Below are 17,368 nucleotides of genomic sequence, written 5' to 3' on the forward strand. Positions count from 1 at the left end.
GTCTCTATTCCTGAGAACCTTAGTGCTTTATCTCTATTCCTGAGAACCTTAATGCTTCGTCCTTTTTTTCCCGGGAACCTTACCTTCGTCTCTATACCTGAGATCCTTAATGCTTTCTCCCTTTTTTTTCTGGGAACCTTACAGGCCTGTGCTTTCTTTAAAAACTGTTGCTTACCAAATTTCCTTACCGCTACTTACCAAAATTTCCTTACCGCTGCTGACCAAAGCGATGAGTTCCCTGTACGGGCCATTACTTGTTGTTGTCCCTTGAGCTGGAAGTGACAGAAACGACACAGACACCGGGACGGGTTCACGCAGCTTCCACTTTACTTGCAGCTTACTCCACAGCTTTTTTACTTACAGCTCTTTTACTTGGGGCACAGCTCTTTTCTTACAGCTCTCTTACTTGGGGCACAGCTCTCTCCACTTACAGCTCTCTTCCCCTCAGGGTAAGGGCAGTATTTATACAGTAGTAGCAACTGACCTCATCTCGCTCCACACCACCTCATCCAATCAGAATCACACATGCTCCAGGCACGAGCTCAGATCGGTCACAGATAGGCTGACAGATCCAACTTGGCAGGCAGCTTACGCATGCAGTTTCACTGCACATGTTCGGGCAAGGCAGTAAACATGTTGGTTTCACGGGGCCTGGCAATGGGCCAGGGCGCCATCTTGGCCCATGTGGTCGCACCCGATTCCCGCATCTGCTTCCCGCATCTTACATCTCACCTTTTCTATGACAGCTTCCCTGGCTCTCCTAGATGAAGAATTGTGGTTGTCTTCCAGTTATCTACTTTGACCAAGTTTTCTACAAAGAATGTAAGTGATCCTGAAATAAGGTTTACTGATTGAGGGCTTGCTTAGAATGAGGCCCTGGGTTCAAATCTCATTATCATATACACACACAAGAAAAACATGTCAGCCATCCAGTTGATGTTGCGTTTTCGTTAAAAAAAAATGGTCTGTTAGCATATGTACATCTTATGATATTTAGCATATACTTTTAAAAAAAATTATTGTGTATCTAAAATTCAAATTTAATTTGATTTCCTGAGCACTTTCCTACAAATCAAACACCAATCTATTTCCTGATTATTGCTCAGACATTGTTCAACTATTAACACAGTCAAATTGCTATCATATATACTATTGATTCATATTCATATGGTTAATAATAAATTAACATGCATAATCCCATTCCTTGGCTACAGCAGGGGTTATCACCCTTCCTAATGCTGTTACCCTTTCATACAATTCCTCATAGTGTGGTGATCTCAAACCATAGAATTACCTTTGAAGCTACTTCATAGCTATAATTTCACTACTGTTATGAATCATAATGTAAATATCTGATATGTGACCATCAAAAGACTTGCAACCCACAGGTTGAGAACCACTGGGCTATAGTGACTCATTTAGAAGAGGATATAATACAATGCCTAATTCAGACCAATAAGCCTACAAAGATGTTTGCTGGAGATTTCTAGGGAAGAAGCTTTCTTGCTCTTCTGACCCTTTAGAAATCTAACCAGTACCCCAGATCTCGTGTCTCTAGCTGCATATGTAGCAGAAGATGGCCCAGTCGGCCATCATTGGGAAGAGAGGCCCCTTGGTCTAGCAAACGTTATATGCCTAAGTACAGGGGAACGCCAGGGCCAAGAAGTGGGAGTGGGTGGGTAGGGGAGCAGGGCAGGGGGTGGGGGTATAGGGAACTTTAGGGATAGCATTTGAAATGTAAATAAAGAAAATATCTAATAAAAAAAGACAAAAAAATGCACAGCAAATAAAATCACTATTAAAAAAAAGAAAGAAAAAGAGAGAGAGAGAGAGAGAGAGAGAGAGAGAGAGAGAGAGAGAAAGAAAGAAAGAAAGAAAGAAAGAAAGAAAGAGAGGAAGAAAGAAAGAAAGAAAAAGAAATCTCTCTTATGAAGAAATACCCACAGTTAAGGAACCTGCCCTTTGATGAAGCTAATAGAGAACCAGACAATAAAAAGAAACATGGTTCATATGTGTGATCACTTCATCACTGAAGTAAAATGGAAGCTCATTCTCTCTCTAGACTTAAAACACACAATCCAAATTTCCCCTTTGAGGCCTGGATTGAAGTGGTTTGACCCAAAGCTTCTAAGCTCTCTTTCCACTCTGATTCTTTCCAGCATTATCTATGGAAGCATCCATCTAACAAGACTTAAGACATTTTGTACTGAGATACACACATTTTCTATTACCTAATGGAAGGACTTCAATATGATTTTACTTCTGTCATAGTGCCCATAGCGACACACAGACAGACAGACAGACAGACACACACACACACAGAGACATACACACACACACACACACACACATGATTATTCATCAATAATAATTGTGGAATGAAGAACTACTTGAAAGTGTGTACATTCTGGTACTGTCTTCTCTTTCCAATAGCTTTGGCTACTTAACCTTGAAAAATTCCTTAGAATATATAAGGATCCCATTCCTCTACCTTCCTATTCTGTAATATCTCTGCTAATTTTTTTTGGCATCTTTCTGCCCCTATTTCAATTGTACTGTTGCAGAAGTAGTGTTATTTATTCTGAACAATGAAAATCCAGTATCCACGTTTCCATTTTGCTTGAACTGGAAGAATAAAAGTGTGCCAAAAATCATGTATATATGTGACTTCATCTTCTCCATACTTATTTTCAAACCCAAGAATGAGAAGCAGTGAGTGATATTCTCTAAACCTGCAGTTTCTAGGAAATAGACTGCCCAAGAGCCATAAGTCCAACAGCCAAGAACCCCAAGTCCAGGTGTAAGAACAGAAACCAGGAAATTTGGTTTGGATCACAGGGGAGGCCCAAGCTATGGTCAGTGATGCATACGGACAGCTGATTTCCTTCTCTCTGAATAGAAAGTATATTTCTTAGTTAACTTTAAACCCAAAGGAAGAAAATTTAGGCAAACACGTATACCACTATGTCCTTGTGTATATGTGTAGACATAGTTTCAAAGTAACAGTGTATTGTTTCATTCCTTTGTATATTCTCCACTTCCTAAACTCTACCTGGTAAAATAAATACAAATGAAAGAAAGCTTTAGCTTCAAAGGAGTCATTTTTAGTAATCAAATTTTCAAAGAGCTCATAGTAATAGCAGTTTTTATTGCCACCACAAAACCTTCTGGAGTCAATGCTTTTATTGGAATGACTAACACGATGAACATCTATTGAATATTGTGGATAATAATATAACATCACTGCAGCTGCTAATACCTCTGCTCCTTTATAGGCTCATGATTGACAGTCTTATTTTTCAAACATCTCCATAAAGTTACAAGAGAGAAGAACTCTCTTGTCAATAAGACAGGTTATTTTTTTTAAAGCATGTTTAACATTTATCTGAATTAACATAAGTATTCTTATGTAAACATAGGATGCCCTAAATCTTCCAATATGCTGCTGAAGCTTACATATATTTAGGGTCAAAAAATAACATTTAAAAATTTACATACTAAAGCTCATACACTAACCCCCCTACATTAATATCCTAAATATGAATGTAGCCTGCTCCAGATAGTATTAAAGAAAGGTTAAGGTTGCCTACGGGGAAAAGTTGAACAGCTTCCTTTTTGAAATAGCTCAGCCCCCAACAGTCATGCACACCATCATGCACACTGTCACTCACTGCTCTTCAGTTTATGCTCAATACATTTATTCCTGGGATACTTACAAAGAAGTGAGTGTGATGTGTGCATCTCCTTGGCTGATACATCAAAAACAAATGTGGGCTGGAATTTGATTAATGCTAACACAGTTAAATAAACAACTACGGAGGTTCTTTTTCAATATTAGCAAAAGTAGAGCTATATAGAGAAAAATTTAAAACCTAAATCCAAGCATCCTTCACTTGGTCATTTACAAACCATGTGTGAGTGGTTCTCGATGCACAGTATCATTCCCAGTGCTGCTTCACACTGCGAATGTTTCTTTCTTGCAGACAGTTGCCACCCAACAAGGACAGTCTGGAATGGCTCTGATTGATGCCAATGACATAAGAGTCTGATCACATCACACTCTCTATGCAAGGCAGTCTCTGTGTAAAAGAAAGTTCCATATACTGATTATTAAATTTTATCACTGGTAATTATATTGGCTGAAGAATTGCATTTTTACAGCTGAAAATGTAGCTCAGTGATAAAGCAGTTGTGTGGCATCACAAAGTTCCACCTTCAACCCCTAGCACTGCAAACTTCAGTTGCATAAAAAATGGTTTTTCTTCCTGATCACAGCTCAGTGTTACTATCTCATTAAAAGAGAAAAGGGTAGGAGCCTGTTGACTGCATCACAATACAAATTTTCTCCTCCACTTTCATACTCCATTTTCAGTGGGATTTAATTTTCCTTGCCACTTGGAATGCAGGCAGAGACCATGAATCTTTGGGCCAGTCTTTGACAGAGAGTGATTCCTTTCCTATCTCATCATAAAAAAAAACATCATATTTTTATCATTAGAGTGTTTGCACCGTGGGACTGACTGAGCTGAGGTTGTAGGTTTTCTTTTGCTCAGCTCAGGCTGCTTCTGGCTGAAAGCCTGAAGTGGAAAAAAAGAAAAAAGCATTTGAAATTCCTTGTTTCCCCAAATTGTGGCTTTCTTCTTCCCCCAAACTTATGAAGAGCAGTATCAGGATATTTGATGCTGTAGTGAGGGGCAACAAAACCTACTTAGTTGGTATGCTATTTTTCTCTTACTGAGATAAAACATCTGACCAAGGCAGCTTATAGAAGGAAGACTTTATTTAGGCTTACATTTCCAGAGAAATAAGAGTCCATCACCATCAAGGCAGGGGAGGATGGCATCAGGCAGGCTTGAGCAGCAAGCCGAGAGCTCACATCTTAAACCACAAGCAGGAAGGAGAGAGAGCAAACATGGACCAGGGAGTGGCCTTTGAAGCCTGAAAGCCCATCCCCAGTGACAAACTCTGCCCAGCAAGGCCACACCTCCTAAGCCTGTCCAAACAGCCACTACCTGGGGACCAAATGTCTGGGCTATGGGGGACATCTCTTCTTGTACCACCGTGCTTGGTTATACCTCGCTCTGATTCAGAAAGTGTCCAAGTACTCTTATATATTTTTTGGAGGCTGCTATGCTGGGGTGCTCATATCTGAGTTCTCTTAATGTCAGCTTTAATGCAACAGCTCTTCCTGGGTATTAAGTAAAATTCTCCTTACATACCATCTTGTCCTCAACAGGATGCTTCCAACATCTCTCACCTGGAGATGTTCTACTCCTGCCAGAAAGATCTGGTGACACCGCCAGCCTGACCCTTTCAGCTTGGTGGCTCCATTTTGTTGACAGGGCAGACTTGCTTGGGAATCGTCTGTGCTAACAAACACTTGGAGTTAACATTATTCCTTTTTCTTGTTCTTACACTTCAGATTTTATTCCCCTCCTGGTCCACCCTGCAATGGTTCCACATCCCATACCTCCTCCCTGTCCCCCCTGTCTCCACGAGAATTTCCCCGCCCCCAGCCCCTGCCCCATCAGACCTCTAAACTCCCTGGGGCCTCCAGTATCTTGTGGGTTAAGTGCATCCTCTCTGACTGAACCCAGACCCGGTAGTCCTGTGCTGTATATGTGTTGGGAGCCTCATATAAGCTGGTGTATGCTGCCTGGTTGGTGGTAGAGTGTCTGAGAAATCTTGGGGGTCCAGGTTCATTGAGACTGCTGGTCTTCCTCGGTTTCTTCCAGCTTTCCCCTAATTCAACCACAGGGTTCAGCAGCTTCTGTTCACTGCTTGGGTGAAAACATCTGCACCTGACTCTTTCAGCTGCCTGTTGGGTCTTTCAAAGGGAAGTCATGATAGGTCCCTTTTTGTGAGCGTCCCATATCCTCAGTAATAGTGTCAGGCCTTGGGGCCTCCCCTTGAGCTGGATTCTACTTTGGGCCTGTCGCTAGACCTTCTTTTCCTCAGGTTCCTCTCTATTTTCATCCCTGCAGTTCTTTCAGTCATGAAAAATTCTGGGTCAGAGTTTTGACTGTGGAATGGCAACTCCATCCCTCACTTGATGCCCTGTCTTTCTGCTGGAGGTGGGCTCTACAAGTTCCCTCTATTCACTGTAGGACATTTCATCTAAGGTCCTTCCCTTTGGGTCCCCTCCAAACCGCCTATCTCCTAAGGTTGCCTATGTCCATTCTTTCTGCTGGCCCTCAGGACGTCAGTTCTTCCCCCCCACCCAATACCAGATCAGGATCCCCTCTAGCCCTTTCCCTCCCATGTCCCTCCCTCCCTCCCTCCCTCCTCTTCTTGTGATTGTTTTATTTTGCCTCCCAGGTGATTTTTCAGCTCCAGCTAACAAGCAAAGACTGTCCCAGTAAAGCAAAGCACAGAAGTGTGCACTTCTTAATTCAAATATATCACAGAAAGAGCCCCAAGAGAGTCTTTGAGGAACGCCGAAAGGCTTCCTCTGAAGCGTCACAAGCCACGTCTCATTTATCTGCTCTTCTACCAGGATTCATTCTTATCTTCCATAATCCTTCAATAAGAGCTCATTAAGTTCCAAACACTCAATTTCTTTTCTAGCTCTAAGTGTAAGACCCCCTTTCGGGGACCCCCACTCTAGTCCCGGGAGAGAGAGTGCACCCAAAGAAACACGAGAATCCTTCTTGCTGCAAACACACAAGGCAGTTTAATGAGGAAGCTCTGGTTGGAAACGTATCTCACACAGGAGACAGTGGATTCTACCCCAAAAAAAGCTAGGGGTTTTTATGGGGTAAAGGACATAGGGGTGGGGAATTCAGCATAGTGACACACTATTGGCTTATTCAAACATCAGCAAAAGAATACGTGCAGGTCAGGGTGCAGGGTGTCAGAGTTCTGTGAGTTGTTGACTCAGTTCAGATAGCCCTGTTATGTCCTCACATTCCTCTTTATCTTTATGGTCAAGCTGTTCCCAGGAATGTTTTAACTACGGGGCATGCTCGGGTTTGTTTTTCTTTGTTCTCAGCCCCAGGCAGCCTCTAGGCTCACAAACAACCAGCAATTTCTGAGTACTTTATATGACTTACAGGTGTTGAAATCTCATCTTTCTTTCATAAGCTCCAAAGTTTTCCCCAACTTCTCACCTAGCTTGCTTTCCATTGTGATAAATGCTACAACCAAAAGCAACTTGAATAAAAAAGAGTTTTTGGTACCTTACACTTCAGGTGACAGTTCATCACTGAGAGAAGTCAGGGTAGAAGTTCAAGGCAGGAACTGAAGCAGAGACCATGGAAGAACACTGACTGGTTTACATGCCTTACTGGTTCAGCTCCTTTTTTTAGTCAGCGTAGTCCGCCTGCCTTGGAATGGTAACCTCCACATTGGGCTGGGTGGAACCTTCAGCATCAATTAGCAATAAAGAAGATGCTCTCCAGACATGCTTACAGGCCTATCTGATGAGCGTAATTCCTCAATTGAGGGTCCCTCATCTCAGATGAGTCTAAATTATGTCTAGTTAACAAAAACTGACCATCACATTAATTATAACCACCTGCCATACTAACATCTTGAGACTGGGTTGAGAAGTTATGTAATAAGCGAATAATCTAAATAAAGGGTCCCTTAAGGAGCTTTTAAGATGGCCAGTTTAGTTACACAGATGAAGTGATCAGGAAGAAGGGATCAGAACCCACTTGGCAAAACTATTGTCTCCTCGAGAAGAAATATCTAAACAATGGTTCTATGGGAGCAGAGAGACTATCAGAATTTGACACTATCTGTTTCTAAGTAGCAAATACAGTTTACTCAATTACTGTCCAATAAGAGATTGAATATAACTTTAAAAGGATGATGTTAATTTTGTCTTGTATAATTATCCAGAAATTTGAGTGATCCAAGAAAGTAGCCTTCAGCTTTCCAAAACAATGCTAAAGCTTGGGTTAAAGAGCTGCCTTTAATTTCTGGATATATAACTTGGCACTGCCATTTGCCAAGCAGTGGATACAAGAAGCCTCTCTTCTAAAGAACATTATCCAGTTTTACTCACACCTCAATGCTTATAACTACATCCAGCTGGAAGGGAAGTCTAAGGATCTCTGCCCCCCCCCTCTGTTTTTTCAAACCCAATAATCACATGCCCTCCTAAAACTTGGAGGCAGGTATGCTTTTATAATGTGATGGTCCAAATGAAGTAGCATACAGTTGTAATCCCAGCACTCAGGAGGTGGAGGGAGAAGGTGCAGAAGTTTGTGATTAACCTAGTCAATACAAGAAGACCTTGTCTTAAACGAACAAAACAAAGAATTTAAAAGATTAAAAAAAAAAAAAGGAAAGGAAGAAAGAAATATGAGGAAGTGTGGTGGTTTGGGTAAGCTTGGCACAGGGAGTGGCACCTGTTTATTTGGAGGTGTGGCCTTGTGCGAGGGAGTGTGTCACTATCCAGGTGGGTTTTGAGACTCTTCTCTTAGCTATCTGGAAGCCAATCTCCAGTTTGCGTTTGGAACAAGATGTACAACTCTCAGCTCCTTCAGCATCATGTCTGCCTGCATACTGCCATCCTTCCAGATTTGATGATAATGGACTGAACCTCTAAACTTTTAAGCCAGCTCCAATTAAATGTTGTCCTTTATAAGAATTGCCTTGATCATGGTGTCTCTCACAGCTATGGAAACCCTAAGACAGGCAGGAAGGGGAGGAAAGGAAAAGATAATGAAAAGTGAACACTTTGAACTGGAAAACTTAATGGAGGATAATTGTAGGTAAATAAGGCATGACTGCATACATGAATTCTTATGCAGTCTTTGATAAGTAAGGCTTGGATTAAGGAGAGTATAATTCATGCATTATTGTAGTTAAAAAACTTTACAACTTTCAAGAAGACACTGTTGTAGAGCACAGAAGCAACAATTTGTCCTGTCAGCAAATTGGCCAACTTACAGGGACCAAAACTAAACAAAATGAGAATAATGGTGTTGAGCCAAGTGGAGAAAGTATTTCAAGAGGGACAATCAGTCAAGTGTGTGTGACCTGCAAGGGGGAAGCCTTGGTCTTTGAAACCGGCAGAGTGAATATCAATGTTGACTTTGGCAAATAGCATGGTAGGCATGAAAGATGAAGTGGAGTAAATATTAGGAAGACACAGGAAAGTGGGATTCGAGAGAGCAAGTATGATCCCGTCTTTTGGGGAAAACAGAGTGATTTGTGTATGTAAAGGTTGGATGCAGCAAAAATAGAGAGTTGAAGATACCCATGCAAAGAAAAACCTGATATTTGCAGGTCTCACAAGAACAGAAGTATGTACTCCTTCCATACGTCAGCTGGAAGTGTGATAATGACTGAAGAAAGGGTGGTGGGGCAAGAAGCAAGGAGGGGCTTTAAGGATCTGTGATGGCTATTTCCAGTTTTCAATTTGACTATATCTGGAATGAACTACAATTCAGAAATGGTGGACACACCTGCAACCCAGATTTGGAGGCTGGAAGACACAGGCTTTTGATCCAAATCTTGAGGCATAGTAGCCCTGAAAACCTTAGGTCCAGGCAAGGTAGTACACACCTTTAATCCCTCAAGATGGTGGCAAGCAGATCTGGGTTCAAGGCCAGCATGGGACAAAGCAAATTCTAAATCCAGGCATGGTGGTATACACCTTTAATCTGGACCATAAATTCTGCCGGAGGCCTTCATAAGGAGATTGGAAGAAGGAAGGCTTTTCTTCTCTTTCTCCTTCTTGCACTTATTTTCCAGGACATCTGTTGGAGCTTCTTCAGGATTACAGCTTATATAGAAGACCAGCTGAAACAACTAGTCTCTTGGAACTGAGCAACTACTATATTCTTAGACTTCTCATTCACAGCTGTTTATTGTTGGGTTAGTTGGACTGCAGACTGTAAGTTATCTCAATAATATAATATAATTTCCTAAGTTCTGTGACTCTAGAGAGCCCTGACTAATACAGAATCCCTACCTAGTAGTTTTGTTTTGTTTTGTTTTGTTTTTTTTAAGTAAGAAGTAAAGTCATCCATTGGTGGAGTTTTCCTCAACTATATATGGCAGGTGTTGATAAAGCCATTAAAAAAAATGAGGTTGGTCTTATGTAGGGATATGTCCTAGGTTGAACCCACCTGCAGGTTCATGTTGCAGTAATGAATCTTATGATACACCCCCTTCATTGTACTTAATGTTCTTTACATGGCAGGAATCAAAAATATAGTATGTTTCTCAAACTCATCCTTTTACCCAAATGATCAGTCACTAGCAGCAGTGCTAGAGTACCCTAGCACACAGACGCAAGCATGGACTGTAAGCCACCTGAAGGGAGTATGGATGTCTGAGCTGAAACTCCTAGTGCAGCATCACCACAACCTAGAGTCTCCAGCATTCACAGGGGCAACCGCTAAGCTTTGTTCATCTCGATTTCTGAATTAACCCCTCGGCGAACCACTTGTTTCCATACCACTGGCAATTTGAGTCTTCATCATCTTTTACTTGGCTATTCTACAATTCCAACTCTCCATGGAAAAACTGGTTATATCACTGTCCTAGTTAAAATTATCAGTGACTCCACAATTTCCTTTATGAAAAAGCCTATGCAAAGACAGTAAGCTAATTTTCAATGAATTTCTGATAGGACTTCTCAATCTCTCCTCACCTCTGGTTTATTCATATATTAGTTTCTTCCTTAATCTTGATGCATATTAAGTCCATCGGTATACATCTCAGAGTGCGGTTAGTGTCAAACTCAGATATCTTATATTTTTCCTATGCATATATATCTATTATAAACTCTAATTTATAAATTAGGTACAGTAATGGCAACAATTATATAATATAATAGTTATAAAAAATGGTGGACCCTTTATACTCTGCAATGATACTAAGATCCATGTATGCTCAAATGTTTTATCTTAGTTGGTGTTATTTGCATATAACCTACATACATTCTCTGTACCTATTTCTACATTACTTATAATAGTTACACACTATAAATGATATGTAAAGAATTCCTATACTACATTTTATAGTAAAACATGACAAGGAAAATGTACAAGTTTGATTGATATATATATATATATATATATATATATATATATATACACACACACATATGTATGGAAAGACAGACAGACATAAGAGAAAGTTATTTTCATGTAGCTAGCCTAGCTCAAACTCAGTATATTGTTGAGTCTATCTTTTAATTCTTTGATCCTTCTGCTTCAACCTCGGGAGTGTTGATATTATAGACGAACACTACCATACCCAATTTTAAAAACATTTTGATCTGTGGTGGTTGAACCTGCACAGGCAGAGCTAGAGGATCTGGAGGGCCAACAGCACTATAATAAATCATATGTGAATCTCTCTCTCTCTCTCTCTCTCTCTCTCTCTCTCTCTCTCTCTCTCTCTCTCATGCTTATAAGCATGATTTGTCAATACCTACATGTTAAGACAAAATGGAGTGATTGATGTATTGTGATGTATTGTAGTATGCTGCTACTTGGTAAGGGTCACTTGAAGGTGAGCACTGACAGACAGATCTGATGGCCCAGATTGCAGCTTGGGTACACTGTGACTATGGGTAGTTGAATGATGTTCAGGATCGGACTGAACAGGACTCAGAAAGATTTCATAACATTCTAAAATTCAAATTTAGGTGTTCTTTAATTCGAATCGTTCACCTAATATTTTCAGGCTTTGACTGGTCAGTGGTTACTGAGACTTCATAAGCAAACTCACAGGTAAATGAGAGACTTGCTTTCCCATTGCTGTATCCTGTTTCCTGACACAGTATTCAGTTCTAGAAGGCCTTTCTCTTCCAGTTGTTTCCGTCTTTAACTTTTCTGTGACCAATCCATGTTTGTCTTTCTTAGTCTAGTGATCCTCAAGGAAGTTCTTCTGATGCCCCACCCAACCTGAGGGAGGTGCTCTCCCAGGTAGCTTAAAAAAGCCATCACTCTTTTGTCCTGTTTCCTACAAGGGTCTTTTTTTTTTTTTTTTTTTTTTTTCTCATTCCTATATCCCAACACGGTGTGACTCAACAAGGCATTCATGACCTCTTTTTGGAATAACTGAAATCGAATTATGAGCCCCAAATCCTTAAGTTTTTACGAAATCGCCCATCCTCTCTGTTCAGTGGAAATTAAAATGTCTCACATATGCTAAAATGTGTGTACCACCACGACCATGGTAGCTGGCTTCAGAGAAATAATCAAATTCCATGAGAGCAGGGTTAAAGAATGGCTGGCTTGCTGGAGAGGGGTCCCGGGGCAGGGCCCACACTGGGCGGAGCGCTCGAGAGGGAGGCGGGGACTCTAGGTTGTGGCCCTGCCCACAAGAGGGCGACGGAAGGGGCTCAACTCAAGCGCGGAGCGCTCGGGAGGAAGGCGGGGTCTCCGCGCGGCGGCCCCGCCCCGGGGCGGTGCCGGGCGAGGGGAAGGCGGGGCTCGCGGCGAGGAGGTCTGCTTCGGAGGCGGCAGGGTGGTTTGGTCGGGGGCCCAGCGGGTGGCCCGGGTCACCGCCCGTGCTTCGGCGGCCATCTTGCCCGCGCCCGTCTCCCGCGGCGGGAGGGGCGGCGTACAGGCCGGAAACGTCTGTGTGGCGACAGGCCACCTCCTCAGGTCAGTGAGTGCGGCCCGGAGCGGGTGTCTGCGTGAGGCCCGGGGTGGCAGCCGCGGCCGCTTCCTCAGAGCCTCGCCGGCGGGTGGCGTTCCGCTCGATCAGTGCGATGGTCACGGCACCGGGCTGCTGGCGGGCCTCGTGTGGAGCCTTGGGGCGTCCCGCGGCCGCGTGGCGACCGTCCTCCGTGCGGCCGCGCCGGGAGTGCGGAGCCGCGTCCCCCGCCGCCCAGCGGCTCAGCCAGGTGTCTGGACCGTGGGAGTCACGATCAGATTCCTGGTTTACCCGGAATAACAACACGATGAGTTCCAGTTGTACCCAATCAAATCCTTGTTAAAGGGCCTGTCACCCCCGTGAGCTCTGTTCCCTACCGACACGAATAATGCAAATTCCTTGAGAGGAATGGCTCAGCAAACGACTGCTCTTGTTGGCTTTTTTGAATAACTATAGTTTAACGAAAATATAGATGCGCAATGTCTTGTGGAGATGGTAGTACTCCAAATTTCCTGAAACTGCTATCGTTTACTTAGCGCGGAAAGAAAGACGACAGACCATATAATTGTATGTTTTGCGTTATGACAGTGTTTTGAATGTGTGCCCAGTTGCCACGTGGGGTTAAGATGCTTTGTAAGTGTATAGACTGGATTCCCAAGATTTAATAAAAATATAAAAACTTTCGTATTTTTTACAGTGTTGTATATTTTAAATTATTTCTTATTTGATAGGTTAAATTAAAAGATATTCTAAATTTCGTTTGCTACTTCTGAAATGTGCCCGCTAGAGAATTATAAGTGGTGGTTCACTAAATTTCTTTTGGATAGTGTTACCCATGTTCTGGTGGTGACTTGTGGGGAACCATTGAAGGGAAATGAACACTGACTAAATTTGAAGGTGAGGACCTAAATTATTGCCATCTCTTAGCCCCTCCATGGATTTGGCAGTTGTCTCCAGCATCTGAAAGCATTCACTTCCAGGACTGGTTGAAAGAACTAAATAGGGACAACAACATCTGTATGAAGCAGAGAACTCAACTGTGATGAGTTGGTGTTAGAACTTTGTGTGGTGGAAATTACTTAGATGTTACCCAAGTCATAAGGGACTTGTAATCGTCTAAACTAATAAGTGCATGAAAGACTTTCTGAGCCCTTACTGGTTTTTGTTGTTGTTTGCTTGTTTTGTTTTTTGCTGTCCTCCGTATTTATATTATGTATGTTAATAAGCAAGGACCCATTTGTATAGAGTGTTAGATTTCTTAACAGGATGGTTATAGACATACTGGTTTTCTAGGGCCATCTTTGTAATGTGCAACTCTATGCAGGAGCGCCAGCCGAGCATTTAGAATGACTAGCAGTTAGAAGCTGCTATGTCACTCCTTGACATTTTCATTTTGCACTGGGCCCTGCTCCTTTCTTTAGCACTGGTCGAAGATGGAAGTTGACAGATAGGCACAAAACCAAATCATCTGTTCTTCTGTTTAGTCACATTACTTCTGCAGTTAGGAGCTGGAATCAGTAAAGCTGTATGTACATGCTTCCTGTTCAGCCAGCTTTCTCCACTCTCAGACAACTCAGGATCCCCTTGCCTACTGGAATTGTACCACCCACAATAGGTTGATCTTCCTCTACTTAATATAATCAAGGTGGGCCACATGCCAACCTGATCTACACGCTCCCTCCTTGAGGTCCTCTTGTCAGGTGCTTCTGGATTGTGATATTTATTTATTTATTTATTTAGACAGGGTTTCTCTGTGTAGCCCTGGCTGTCCTGGAACTTACTCTGTAGACCAGGCTGGCCTGGAACTCAAAAATTCGCCTGCCTCTGCCTCCCAAGTGCTGGGATTAAAGGTGTGCACCACCATGCCCAGTGGATAAGTTGGTGATTAAAAGTAACCATCGCATACTGTAGCCTTATTGTTCTTTGTTTTTGAGACTGGATTTCCTGTGTCTGAGGTCAACTCTGATTCTTGGATCCACTTCCACCTCCCAAATGCCAGGACCAAGGTGGACTTCACCACAACTAGCTTACAGTAACTCTTTTGAATTGGATTTTTCTACATGGCTTTGTTTTGTTTTACCATATATAATTTGTATTAGGAGTAAGATTGTAGAATGGAATCCTAGGCTAACGTGTGTTTATATAAGTATTGAGTTTTTCTTTTCTGTTTTTTCAGGGACATAGCAAGAATCTCAAGACATGTTTCAGAAGCTCCCTCTATTTGTGAGAATCTAGGTATGGGCACTATCCCTTACTCTAGGTGCTATCTAGTTTTCTTTGCTATGGATATGATTTTCTTCTCCCTCATTTTTTCAGTTTTCAAACTTTCGCTATTGTATGTGTCTGTTCATTAGAATGCAGCTTTGTTAGAACAGGGTTCTTATCTGCCCCTAGCTATCACTGTATTCCCATAATTGAGAACAACGTGCATACAGTGTGCTAAATAAACAGCTACAGAATAAACAATACAATGTATTAAAGCAACCCATTTTTAGGATGCTTACTTTGGATCTTCCATTTCTAGAACCAACTATAACAGTGATAGCTTTGTTCTTAGAGTTAGGTTCTGTTGCAAAAAAGACACGTTGATTCTTCAGGAGTAGGAAAAAGTGGAAGCATGAAGAAAGCATAAAACCTTGAACTAACAGTTGTGAGAAGTGTCCATGGACCCCTGAGCACAGGCCTGCACTAGGCAGACATTAACCATCGACTAACTGGGTAGTTCTATGTTATGTATTAGAACTATAGTGGAAACAAAAGATATTTCATCTTTTGTATTAGAAGGCCTAATCTAGTACAAGAGACTTAGCTATGAGGTTTAAAGAGAGAGAATACTATTTGATGAGAGTGTATTTCTAGACAAGAGAACATTTGCAAAGATGAGAGATGGCTGGGGAAAGGAGTGAATTCCAAGAACTGAAGAAAACAATCAGTGTAGCTAAAATACTGCAAGTAAGATACCAATACTGGTATCCCAGGCAGTCAGAGCAACAGGTAGGGGCTGAAGGTATTTATAGATCTGTAAATTACTTGTGTTAACTGGTTGCTTGTGTTATACAATGATTATTCTGGTATGAAGAAATGACATAGTATAGCGCTTGCTACACCCCCATGAAGCCATAAGTTTTTGGATCCTCAGAATCTATGTGAAAAACTGGGCATGATAATGTGCGCCCAAGATTTCAGCACTGGAGAGGCAAAGACACGAGGATTCCTTGGATTTGCTGGCCAACTAGTATTGCCAGCAAATTAGTGAGCTCCAAATTCAGTAAGGAGCTTTGGCTCAAAAACATAAAGTATACAAATTGAACTGGGTGGGTTATCTTAAAAAAAAAGAATAAAAATTTGGGAGGAGTGAGGAGGAAGAGTGAATATGTTCAAAATACATTGTATGTATGAACTTCTCTGTGAATTCATGAAAAGTAAGGTGCCATGACTTACATGACCTACATATACACACCTGTACACATGAACACATAAACCATATATGCTCACACATGCACAACACAAAGGTTATTCTGACTCTTTAAGGATCGTAGTAAAGATGAATTGTTGAGATAGTGCCACACACTAGAAATTATATGTACCTTGATCTCTCATAGTTAGTCTATAGCACCTTGAGAATATGTTCACTGTAATACCCTGAGTCGAGGAAGGAAAGAAGTAAATAATTTGAATAAAGGAAAGACAACAAAGTGGAAAAGGAAATAAAGAAGTGATATTAAGAATATAATTGAAATGACTGATCCTAGGTTTCAGAAGTGTTAAAGAAGAAAATAAAGCCAGTATGAGAATTTCTGAATGTTTTTTTCAAATCTAAATTATATGAGTTCTGGAGAGATGGCTCAGAGGTTAAGAGCGCTCTGCTCCTGCAGAAGACATGAGTTCAGTTCCCAGCACCCACATTAGGTGACTCTCAACACCTGTAACTCCATCTCCAGCTGAGCCAACACTGCTTCCTAGCCTCTAAAGGTACTGCATTCCTGTGCACAATACCGACATTCACATACATACAGAATTAAAAATAAAAGACTTCTTAAAAGTTAGATAAATATGAAGTCTGTGAAAGTCTATATTAAGAATTCATGTCAAAAAATGTTTGCAAGATCAGGAGATAAAGCAGTTATGTGAGAGTTGAATATTTATCAAAGAATATCTTTATTAGGAAAGTATGTTCATCTCTATACTTGATACTTGCAGTAGATAGTGGCAGACCGAATGTTCACCTTCTGAAAATAACCACAGTGAGATTTGTAAATGTTTTGTTAATTTTGTATCTAACCTATTCTTGCCAACCTCTTGGCAGCACTTAATTTTTGCATCCAGCTTTCATTTTTAAGCAAAGAAAAAAAAAAGAAAAAAATTAAAAACTATTTGGTTTTAGTTAAAATTTATCTAGGCTTATAAAATTGACAACTAAGACCCTTTAGTGGTCCCTTAACTCATTTTTCTCAAAGTAAGTGTGGCATATGTACTGCTGATCATAAAGCAATGCTTTTTTTTTAGATAAAATACAATCAAAGATATTTTAATAATATCTTTATTTTCACATACATTAAAATATAATTAATACACTCTTCTCATGGTTGATGAAACTACATATGAAGTTAAAGTTGATCAGATTTTGAAAAAAAATCAGTTTAAGGAAACTAATAGCATTATGAGTGGTCCATGAATGAGTAAAATTGGGAAGTACTAATCTAAATAATTCTATTATTGAGTAGATGAGAAAATCATCCTATAACTAGTTATAGAAAAGTTAGAAGAAATCTGGGATCTCCTTTGTACATTCCAGTTT

The 17,368-nt window shown here is 41.1% G+C and overlaps 1 protein-coding gene across 2 annotated transcripts in view; it reads left to right on the forward strand.

Moving 5' to 3' along the window:
• Positions 1–12,277: 12,277 nt before the first annotated feature.
• The window catches only part of Mios (meiosis regulator for oocyte development), a 31,463-nt gene continuing 26,372 nt past the window's right edge, over positions 12,278–17,368 (forward strand). Inside the window, exons 1-2 of one of the 2 annotated variants that reach the window (NM_145374.2) lie at positions 12,394–12,578; positions 14,747–14,805. The gene's annotated coding sequence lies outside the window, so the exon portion shown is untranslated. Of the gene's footprint in view, positions 12,579–14,746; positions 14,806–17,368 lie in introns of both variants that reach the window. The other variant, XM_006505086.4, reaches the window with a different exon arrangement.

The sequence above is a fragment of the Mus musculus genome, chromosome 6 (genome assembly GCF_000001635.26).
Source record: "Mus musculus strain C57BL/6J chromosome 6, GRCm38.p6 C57BL/6J".
Lineage (NCBI taxonomy): Eukaryota > Metazoa > Chordata > Mammalia > Rodentia > Muridae > Mus > Mus musculus.